This window comes from Cucumis sativus, chromosome 5 (genome assembly GCF_000004075.3).
Source record: "Cucumis sativus cultivar 9930 chromosome 5, Cucumber_9930_V3, whole genome shotgun sequence".
NCBI classification, from domain to species: Eukaryota; Viridiplantae; Streptophyta; class Magnoliopsida; order Cucurbitales; family Cucurbitaceae; genus Cucumis; species Cucumis sativus.
This window is the reverse complement of record NC_026659.2, coordinates 19,238,732-19,250,491: the sequence shown is the minus strand read 5'-3', so window position 1 is coordinate 19,250,491 and position 11,760 is coordinate 19,238,732. Positions and strand designations below refer to the sequence as shown.

The 11,760-nt window shown below is 31.9% G+C and overlaps 1 long non-coding RNA gene across 1 annotated transcript; it reads left to right on the top strand.

The window, feature by feature from the left end:
• The first annotated feature begins 10,018 nt into the window (after positions 1–10,018).
• LOC105435506 lies at positions 10,019–11,213 on the top strand. Its single transcript, XR_969550.2, has 3 exons — positions 10,019–10,458; positions 10,565–10,633; positions 10,793–11,213. It is a non-coding gene; the product is annotated as an uncharacterized LOC105435506 (long non-coding RNA).
• The last annotated feature ends 547 nt before the right edge of the window (positions 11,214–11,760 follow it).

Here is an 11,760-nt window from a genome sequence, read left to right as displayed (position 1 = left end):
TACTTTTCTTGTAGCTTGCTTTCATTTCATGCATTCTTTGAATTCTTTCTTTTTGCTTCTCACAAGGATAAGTCCAATGATATTGATTCATCGTTTTGAGTACAAGTTTTCCTCTCTACGCCTTAAAAAATGTACAAGTTTTTCTCTCTACGCCTTAAAAAATAATTTTTAGAAATAATTATCTTAGTTTTGTTTAATTATGGTTATTTATTAAGTGTTTATTTTGAAGATTATTTGATTTTGTGGACATCGAAATTTATTTAAATAATTTGGATGTTATTTAATTAAATTGAAGGGTGGAAACTTTTGTTAGAGATTTGATAATTATATGTATTATAATTATTATGAAAAATAGTAAAGATAATTCTATTCGTGGAAAACTAATTATATTGAAAGATAATTAATTATTTGGAGAGAGTATATTTGTCTAGAAAGAAAAAGAAAATAATTCTTTTATAAAATATAGTTATTTGTAAAAGTATATAATTATTTGTAAAAGTATAATTATTTTGATAAAAGAATAAAGTTGTTTGAATTTGAAGTGATTTAATGAAAAAGAGAAGATTTTGAGTTTTGGAAAACATAACTACCTTTTTAAGATAAAAGTTGATTTGATGGAAAATTTTATTGAGAAAAGATAATAGAATAAAAATAAATGTTTATATCGGTATTATATATATATATATATATATATATATATAATATTATATATATATATATATATATATATATATATACATATATTCTATAAAGAGAAGGAAAAGGAAAATAAAATAATAATGATAAATATCATTTGGGTCAAATAGCATTGGAATATTCAAATCGAAAACAGAAACATAACAAAAAAAAGTTCTTCATCGTGAAATTTATTTTGGTTGCATATCTTTGGAAAGTTCTTGTGGCGAATCTTAAAAATTTAAACGACGAATTTTTCTCATCAAGATTAAATTGGTTTCAACCTCAATTTTTGGGTAAGTTAATTTGGAAGAATTTTTTAATAAAAGTCAATTGTTAATTTTATTAATTAAGATACTTAAATTTTCTTTTATGATTAAGATTGGATTAATTGGGGAATTTTTTTTTTTTTGTCAGCAAAGGAATATTTTTTTTTTAGCTAATCTTAGATAAGAGATTCTACTACTAGACATTCGAATTAAATTTTTTAAGAGTTTGCATGTATTTTTCATTATGCATTAATGTAGCTAAGATGCATAATGTGACTATAGTAACTAATATCCATCAACATCTACATTAGCTAATATTGATTAATGATATGGATGACTGACATGATTGATATGTTTATGACTATGTTATGATGCATGAAATATTAATCACATGATAAGGACGTTGTGATTGGTATTCATGTTATGTTATGATATTTATGATATACTACATGTTATGGATGAGTGTTCTGTTAGCTTTGTTTGTTAGAGTCGTATCATATAGGTGTTCTTTAGGATCACCACCTATTTATGTCTGTGTGGCTAGCTCTAATGAGTGATTCGACGAGGTCACTGTCAGTCCAACTCTCCTTAGGATGTTTCCTTTGGGTTCACCGAGAGCCCAGATGTGTCTCTACAAGATCACTAGATAGTGTGCGCTCAGAAGCACAATAGTTAACAACCCAACTCTTCTTTAAGGTGATTCCTTCAAGTTCACCGAGAGTCCAGATGTGTCCCTACAGGATCACTGGATAGCGTGCGTTCGGGAGCACAATAGTTATGCAATACCTTCTTACATGACTCTAACAGAAAGTTAACAAACACCTAACGGGACTAGTAATGGGCCCCTTACGGAGTATATGTTTATACTCACTTTTTACTATGTTTAATTTTTAAGGCAAAGACTTGGTAAAGATAGAGGAAATTTGGCGAGTGAGACAAGAAGGATCTGTGATATGCAATATGGGGACACAATTTTGCTTCCGCTTTTCATTGTTTGTTTTCAGCTTTTTTAGCTTAAATATTTTTATCTATTTGTTTTTATCTTTAAAATTTGAAAAACTCGCTACAACATATTTCATGGTGTTTTTAATGAAAATTTAGTTTTTATCTTTCCAAAAAATTGTCAAAATTGTTATTTATTTTTAAGGTAATGATATCGACTTAGTATAGAGAGTTGGATTGTTACAGTAAGCAAAGAGAAAGGTTTCTTGAGTGAGCCAGAGTCGAACATAGAGAATTTGCGATCCTAATAGGTGAATCGTGCTTCATAAAATCATGCAGTATCTATACAATATAAATTGATATGCACAATATGATCTTATATATTTACACTAACTGCAATGGAGCAGCAAGATGGGGATGACGATGAAATGAAATGAAATATGAACTCATGTATTCGACGATGATATGCAAGAATGTCTAACTAATTAAGTGTAAAGTAAGAATAACTACTGTGTCAAGGTGACGTAAAGCATTTGTTAACTTCATATTTAAGGCGAGCAACCTCTCGATGCCTTCGTCATACTCCCCCGCCTTTCGGATACAAATACTTAAAGTTAAAAGATGATTTGTATCTAATCTTTCTAAATTAATTATATGCAACCCATCATATATTAAGATGAGCAAACTCTCAGTGCCTTCATTGCACACACTCACATTTCTGATATGTATGCTAAGGAATAAGTTTGGCGATAAGATTGCATTACTACAACCCTTTCACCTCCTGTTTAGCTAAATCTAGGTCATCACTCGTCAAGTGACAACAATTAACACTTTATCTTTTCTTTTGAATAAGACAAGACATTAATGCCTGCATTTAACTAAACAAGACATCCGTAGACATCAAGATTCTCTAGCATTAACTATTTCTTACATTATTTTACCCCTACTTACTTACACGTAATGAATTTGAGAGAGAGAAGAAAATGAGAAAATGGAGGTAGAAATACATTGCATTTATAAATAAAGCTTTAGACTTGTCGGCTATAGAGTTTACATTACAAATACAAGCAAAGAAAGTGCAAAAGAAAATACAGAGAAATGAGACGATCCACTAAGAATGATTTCTCATAGTCATTGACTCTGATTTTTGCCTATACACTAAGGGGACTCCCTCATATATGTACTAAGCTCACACCTAAAACAAAGAATGAAAATTAAGGTTGAAAAAGCTTGTTGTTTGATGGTTTTTCGCACTCTTGTTCTTGATGACCCAACCTTCTATTTATAGGCAAGGATTGACAAGACTTGTCAGAGTTTGCGTTTCATTAATTCTCTCGAAAATATGCTTTACAACGTAGACGCCAAATTTGTCCTTCCTGACCTTCACACAAACTGTTTTGTCTGTTAGTCATACAAAACGCCTAACTTTATACTTTTAATCGCCTTGTTGGTTGTGTTGCCTTCTTGCCTAACTTGGTTGTGTTGCCTCCTTGCCTGCACAAGGACATGAAAAATGTGATAAACAGGCATAAAGCTCTTTTGTAGCTCATCACGCCCAACCAAGTTATTTTATCTATAATACTACACATTTTCTTCCCTTTTCATACGTTAAGGCTTCATTATTCTACCAAAAAAGCTAAAATAATTTGTATTTCTACAAGTTATCAATTACTCTTTGTAAGACTCGTACATAAAATTTAAGTTAAGAAGTGAAAGTTTTGACTAAGTGTTAGACTAGGCGTTTTGGGTGGTCACGTAAGTTAAGAAGTGAATTTTTTGACTAAGTGTTAGACTAGGCTTTTGGGTAGTCTTTGCGAGAAGAACCAAGTGTTTCGTGGAGAAGAAGTATGTGATGAAGCCTTGAAGTTTAAGTTCGAGATAAGAGTTCTATGCGAGTAAAAGTTGGTTAGTTCGCAAGGAAGATTTCTTGGAGTAAAAATGTAACCACATGATAAGGTTATTAGCGAGAAATGTTAAGTGGTTTAAGTTATTCGCGGTATGGAGTTAGGCGAAGAAAATGTCAATCTAATTTGACAGGAGTTAACATGTAAGATTAAATATTTAAGCATGTCTAGGTTAAATATTAAATTTACACGTGTGAAGTTTTAAGTAAGAGCTGGTGACCTGAGAAGAGTTTAAACATGACTAAGTTAGTTTAAGTGTTCTATATATAAAGGACTTGGTCATTAAGTAAGTAAAAAGATTTTTTTAAAAAAAAAAAAAACTAAAATGTTGTTGTTTTGTTTTGGCAAGAAGAAGAAAAACAAAGTGTTAGGCGCAGCAATTTGTTTCGCGAGAAGGATCCACAAAAAGAGAAGGAAGAGGAGGATCTTTGGTAAAGTGTGGTGAGTGTTTTCTCTCAAATAAATTGATGTTAAAAAATTATTATGATTTTTCTTTACTAATTTGAAAGAAAATTTAAATGAGAAGTGTTTTAAAAGAGATTTCTATGAAAAGCTTATATGTTTTCAAACATGATTTATAATGTTAAAGCTTGACTTGATGATTATGGTTTCAATACTATAAATGATTTTCAAATCATTAGTTGTTTCCTTGAGATGATGCTAACTTTTATGCGGACATAAAGAGTCAAGGCCATCGTGGGGTGTACGAGGCTACATGGTGATAAGAAGTTGGCCTATGCGTTGAAAAAAGTGTATAAAGCCCAGTGAACTGAGCCAAAGACGGATTTGTATGTTCTCGGATGTTGTTGTTACAGTAGTCTAAACGCGAGTTGATGAGACCAAACGTAGACGATTCAGGATCCCTGGGAAAAAGAACAACTGACTAATGAATGTTTATGCAAATTGTATATTGATAAGATTTTCGAGTTGATTTAATTCTATTGTAAGAATGAATGCATGTGTTTTTACATGTTTTGTGAAATAAAGTGATTAGTGATAAATTGATTTGCGTTGGAATTTATGATTTGGCAAAAAGGATTTATCAAAGGGCATTGCGAAAAAGATTTCATAAAACCTCACCAAGTCTTTTAGACTTCTTACATTTTAAAAATCTCATCCTTTAGGAACCGACATTTAGGCCAAGTAGAGAAGAAGGCTGACAAGTGTGCGACGAATTGAGAAAGCTACTAGGCGTTAAGGAGTTTTGGATAAATGTAATTTATTTGGTCGAAAGGTTGTTGTAATCGTATGTTCTCATAAAATGCATGTTATTAATAAAGTATACATTTTGGATATGTATTTATCATACTTGGCGTTTAAGGTTAACCACAATTACGTTTTGAGTTTTGATTGATAGTTTAAAAGGAGTTGAGAATAAGATTAACGATAACACCAATAACAAAGTTTAAGCTAAATCACATCCTATTCGCTCTACTTCTTGGGTTTTGATTGTCTTGCGGATTGGGATGTGACAATCTCCATGATAATAATGACAATGTTGACTGTAGTTCGATACAAATTTCATTGTGTAATGGTATGTAGAGATGTCCATATAATCCCGCAAGGACTCGTCCCGAACGAGACGAGAAATCTTCGAATATATATAGAGAATGAGGATGGAGTGAAGATTAACTTTTCCCATTAACAATACACGGAGGTGGAAAATTTTCTAAAAATAAAACCAAAAACTTAGTTATGATTAACCTCTTCTCGAATACATGTTAGGTTTTGTACCCTTTTCACATGTAAAATACCATCTTTAATTACCCTCGATTTCAAATCCTTTCCTTCTCTTTCATTTTCTATGTCACTGCCCTTCTCTTTCAACAACCGATGAACGAAAACTCAATGTAACACTACTTAAAGAGATGGAATTCCCAGTGGAAACATTGGGTCATTATTGTTTTGATTTTGAGAAGGTAAAAATTAAGAAACCTAAATCAAACACCACATATCCTAAACAATTTAGGCTAAGCACGATTACAATAGTAAAGAATTGTTACCATTTAAGGTTCTTTCTTCCAAGTAAATTCCAACAGTATTTCTTCCAAATGGTGTTCATCGCCCTGTCTGGCAGAACCCAGTTTGTGGGAATCAATTTGAAAGAGAAAAGGGAAGGGAGAATAGAGGGCAGCTGCCCACGCCCCCACACTCCATTCACTCAAAGGGAGTTACTCGTTAATCTAATTAAAATAGTAATTAATTTTATTAAATATCTTATAATTAATTTAATATTGGGAAGAGGAGAGAGAATTTTAAAAAATAGTAAATTTTACGAAATATTTACAACCTATAGTAAATTTTATCACACATAGTCATTGATATACTATAGTGATAGAAGACTATAATTGATAAAATCCAAAATTTTGTTATAGTTTGTAAATATTTTAATTTATTTTGCTATTTTTAAAAAACGCTCATTGAATGATATATATATTTATCTCTTAAATAATATATATTTTTCTTAACCTACCTATACTTTTAACATGAATGTTATGCATATCAATAATCATACATTCAAATACATTACTTCTGCCACACTATATAATTTAAATTTAAATAATATTTATAGGTAACTATATATCATACACAATTAATATATATGTTCCTAAGCTAATTCAAACAATTCAAATTATTATTTCAAACTTGTGGCTGTTGTTAATCCATTATGAGCTGGCAGTTAGGGAGTCTAGCAATGGACCTATAAATTACAAGTTTCTATGATTTATGATTGATTAATTAAAATTTTCAATTAACTAATCAAAACTCATTAACGCTAACGTTAATTATAAGTCTAGCAATGGACTTATATTCATGTTGTCTTCGTAAGTTTTAATGGAGCTGACAAAGTTCATGAAATTTCCTTCGAATAAGCTAATCAGGGTCATCAAAATACACTGACGGTTTTATAAATGAAGAATTTGACCATAGTTCAAGCAACAAATAATATTTTCAGAGATGAAAGATTATCGGTTGGTTGTTTATGCTTGTACAGAAAATCATGTCGTTATATATGTATTATGATGGTATTTACACTGGTTTTGATTAAGAGCTGTAATTTCATACTTGTAAATTGTTACAAAATATAACAAAATTTTAGATACTATCAAATTATAGACACTAATAGAAGTATAGATGTTTGTCACATTTTTAAAATCTAAAATTTTGTAAGTATTCTAGCTGGTTCTTATTGCTGTATTTAAAAATGTTCTTAAATTGTACTATATATGATTAAATAATTGGATGGGAGCCATGCAGTCTAAAATGTACCCCGTAAGATAACAATGATTTGTAGGTAGTTTTTGAAACAGTTTTAGAAAACTAACTTTTTTTGTTCTTAATAACAAACAAAAAAAAAAATGATTGTTCAATTTCTTTTGTGTCTACAATGGGGTTGTTTAAATTCTCTTTTTGCAATTGCTATTTTTTTAAAGAAAATAATAAATACATTATTTTTTTTAAAGATCAATAATATTCAGGTGTGTAGCGGAATCTATATGCAAATCTTCTTCTTCAATTACAAAGGAGCTTTCATGATATAAAAACACCACTCAAAACATATTTTTTTTGGGTGCCTACAAACATTATTATAGGTTTCTTAATAAGTATCTAACTCTGTTAAAATTGTGCCCTAGTTCCTATTTTACATGGTTGAAGTTTTTTAACTAATATTGAAAGATACTTGGATGCATTCTGATTGGGCTATCTTTGCGCAACTAATTACCAATATTATTCTAATCACAGAAAATATTCACAAGACAATATTTTTTATTTTTTTCTAAAAAAATTATTTGTTGTGTACTGTAAGAAAACTTGAATAAAGAAAAAACCAGGTGCAATCTAGACTGCACACTCAACCTTATTTCATGTCGGTTAAATGCTAGAAATAATGAATGAGAATATAATAAAAGAAGATTTGAAGAATCTGTCTACTACTAGTTTTTCCTTTTAAAACGAATATAATTCAAAGACAAAAGATTGTGTGTTTTTTTTACCTTTGTTGTTGTTGTTGAAAGGTTGAGGAAAGGGAATCAAACGAAAGTGTTCATGGAGGAAATCAAAAGGCAACACAAAGTTCTTCTTATGAACAATCCAATGAATTCTTTCATTACCTAACACAAGAAGAAGAAAACAAAGCGCATTATTAAGAACTACCCACCAAAGGAAAATTAGGCTTAATCCATCTCCGATCCATTCATCTTCATCACAATGACATCCCAAACTCAGCACTTTGAACCTCCAAATTTGCAACACCTTATACACACCATCCGCAATATCATAACCAAAATAATACAAAACCTTAACCTTTTTTCTTTTGTCGTCATCATCAACGTCATTATTGTTTGGAAGAGGAAAAACCTCTGTCGTGCGAGGGTTTAGGATGATGGCACGGATGTCAGGGTGTGGTCGAAGTAGAGGTGGTTGGGAAGTGGCGGAGGACAAGACTGTTTGCCTGTTTGGCGGAGAGAGGGTGGGGGAGAGGGAAGGAGAGGAGGAGAGTTGGGGGAGAGGGTTCACGTCGGAGGGCGAAGGAAATGGGGATGGAGAGGAGGTGGTGGAATGTGGAGGAGGAAGAGATGAGGATGATGATGTGGGAGAGGGAGTTGGGGCGGCAGTGGCGGGGACGAAGAGCGAGGAAGAAAGGGTGGGAAGTGGAGGAGTTCCATGACTTGGAGACGGAGGAGAAAAGAAGAAGAGGTTTGGTCATGGGGAGTTTTGTGAGGATTTTGGAAGATTATGATGTATTTCTTCAGGCAGTCGAGGAAGAAGAAGATTATGATCATCAAGAAAAATGGAGGGACATTACTATTATTTTTTGTGGAAATTTTCTTGTGTTAGTTTTTTTTATATGTGGGTTGATTTTTGTTGTGTTTGATGATGATCACAATGTTGAAACGCCAACTCTAACAAAAAAAAAAGTGCATAGATGACAAGTTGTGTTTCCTGTAAATTGTACTTCAACTTATTGTTAGATGATATATATGTCTAAACAAGGTGAATAATTCTCACCTTGATAAACCTTACATTAATTTATATAATATTGTGTTTCATCATTACAATGAATTACTTTGATTAGCGAGTTTGTAGTCGTTGAACAAAATAATACCATTGAAAATGTTCATTATTATGCTAATGTTTAGCTACCCACACATAAATAAATTTATCATGTAATTTAGTTACTATCACTGTTATATTATTTTGTGTAATATATAATGTAATTTTGCAAAGACTTTTGTGTTTAGATGCAAATAAATTTTCACATTAGCTAGGGAAATAAATAGAGATTTATGGTGTACAAGTGAGCACAATGATAACTATTGGTATAAAAATGTTTTTGGGTGGTAGTAAAGCCCTACAATTGTGGGAACATTTTGAAGGTTGATAGTCCTTACCAATTTATGTTAAAATCATAGTCTAAACTAAGGTGTGTATGTTGGTGATATCCTCAAAACTAAAGTTGTGTGGATTTGGATATGGAGAGCATGTGTATATATTTATTGAGGGGAGGAAACTAAGTGTGTGTAATATTGGTTCATTCGCAATATGATATTTGGTTGTGCATTACTTGGCTTTGCTCTAGGACTTGATTAAAAAAAAAAAAAAACTTGAGTAGGCAATCAGAGTTTATGGTTGAGAAGGGATTCACAATGGGTACTTCATTCAATGAAAAAATTGTTAGCTGCAAACAAAGTCTAACAATGGTTAGAAAATATATGAAAAGTTGACTAACCAAATAGATCATACAGCGAAATTGATAGGAGAGTACATTTTTATTTGAGGGAAGAAGATTAAGGAGTGCGATAGTAGGTTAATGTCTACTATATTCCACAATGTATAAGTACAGACAATTAGCCCTTTTACGTCATTTATAAAACAAAATCTCGAGTTTGTTTAAAGCGGTCAATGTCACATAATTGTAGAGATATATATAGTGTTTCATTATATTTAGATAATCATGTATGACATTTTACATTTTCTTAAAAAAAATTGAATGTAAGTTGATATATATGCTATGCTACTTCAAGAAAAATGACATTTTATAACAGTTCAATACAACCAAAATTAAAAGTAGCTAGTGAAGTAAAAACGGTTGTAAAATGTGAAAATTCATGTTTTTGACGGAAAAAGCGTTGTTTTCAAATTCTACCTTTTCGTGACATCTATTTGTTGTTTAAAACATTAAATAATTTATTTATTAAAATAAATCTTAATTTTATATCCCAAAAAATGTGAAAGTCACACCCTTTCTCTAATTCGTCTTCCTCTTCGAACCTCACTCCACCTACCAGACCATCAGACGAACAACCAATGTCGACCTCTCCAAACGGCTACTCTTGACTTGACTCCGGAACTCTTCCACAAGGGATGAGGATAGACGCTTCCTATTTGGTCTCTTGATACCCGACTCTGCTGAAACTCCCTACGGTGGAGATCCCATTCTTTCTACTCGGCCTATTCACACTACTAGGGGGGTCTTCATGAGACTGGGCGAGAGCCTAAAGAACTCTTGTATCTGAGTGATTGGCGGACGATTTCAGTTATGCTGCTGAGCCAGCAACGGGGCTCCTTTCTATTTCCGACTATCTCAAATGTAGTCTGTCACCGCCAATCGTCACCCACCGTCCATCTCCGAAACTCCTCATCCGCTGTCGGTGACATTTTCTCAAGTTATTCTTCTTCTTCTTCTTCTTCCTTCCCATTTCTTTCTTTTGGTTTTCTGTCTCTGTATTAAAAATTATTTGCTGAGATGAGACACTCTCTTTTACTTGTCAGACGCTATTCATCTTCTTCTCAACCTTCTATTTCAGATCCCAGCACTTTAGAATCCATTTTCATTCAAAGGTTGTTTCTCTCCTTTTTTGTTTTTCTGCATTGTTTGATCAATTTTTTGCTTTTAGCCATTGATATGCTTTTAGGTGTTTCAGCTTCAAGTTTTGTTGTTGGCTGTTGTTTTGAATTTTGTGTGAAGTTCTCTAATTAATTTAGCTGATTATTATTCAGGAGGGCTGATGATGACTCTGGGCATCTTGGTTCTGTAGTGAGCAGATAATTTCTTTTCACAACTCGGCAGACGTTATTTGTTAGTTTGTCCCTGGGTTTGTGGGCTTATTCTTCGAGGTATTCGACTACTTGCCTAGTCTTTTAGGTTTATCCTCTGCTCAATGAACTTGCATTTAGTTCTTCTAGACTGGTCTCAACTTGTCATTGTTATTTTCTATGTCACAAATGAAATATCGTGACAACTACTGCTCACATTTGTCATTTTTGTGGGTGGAAATGAAATGTCGTGGTTAAATAGCAAACTTATTAAGTTTGGAAACTGACTGCATAAACAATTCTTCCACCTCAACTTGAAATGTGCAAAATTTTGATCTGAGAGTTCTAAGAAGCATAGTTGTTAATCTACAACAACTTGCATAGATTTATATGGTTCTTTATACTTTGTGTTACACTTTTATGAAAAAATAACTTATTTATAACTAAGTTGTGTAGTGTATTTACACCTCAAAGCCCCACTCTTTATCATTTTCTTCATCTTCATCTTTTATTTTATTTTAGGGTATTTTTTGAAATTTCACGCAAGGAAAGGTTTAAGAAATTTCCAAGCTTTTAGTGTTTCTATATGAAATATGAGTATCATAGGATGTAGTTGATTTCTTTTAGTTGCTATCCATATTTTTTGTAAGCACGTTTGTTTAGAGGCCAATTTAAAAGATATGTCTCAATAGTTCGATATCATTTGTACACCAATGAAATTGATAAAAATTACAAGATATGGTTTTGGCATGGTGAAGATTTGAACTCATATAATGTTACGGGTAGAATGGAAAATACAGTGGATGAAAACTATGAACACAATGATTTATTTAATACAGTAAATATGGTTCAATCTGTTCATGACCAATCTTCTAATACATCAAACACCTTTGATACTATGTTTGATAAGGCAAAGAAACCCTTATACCTAG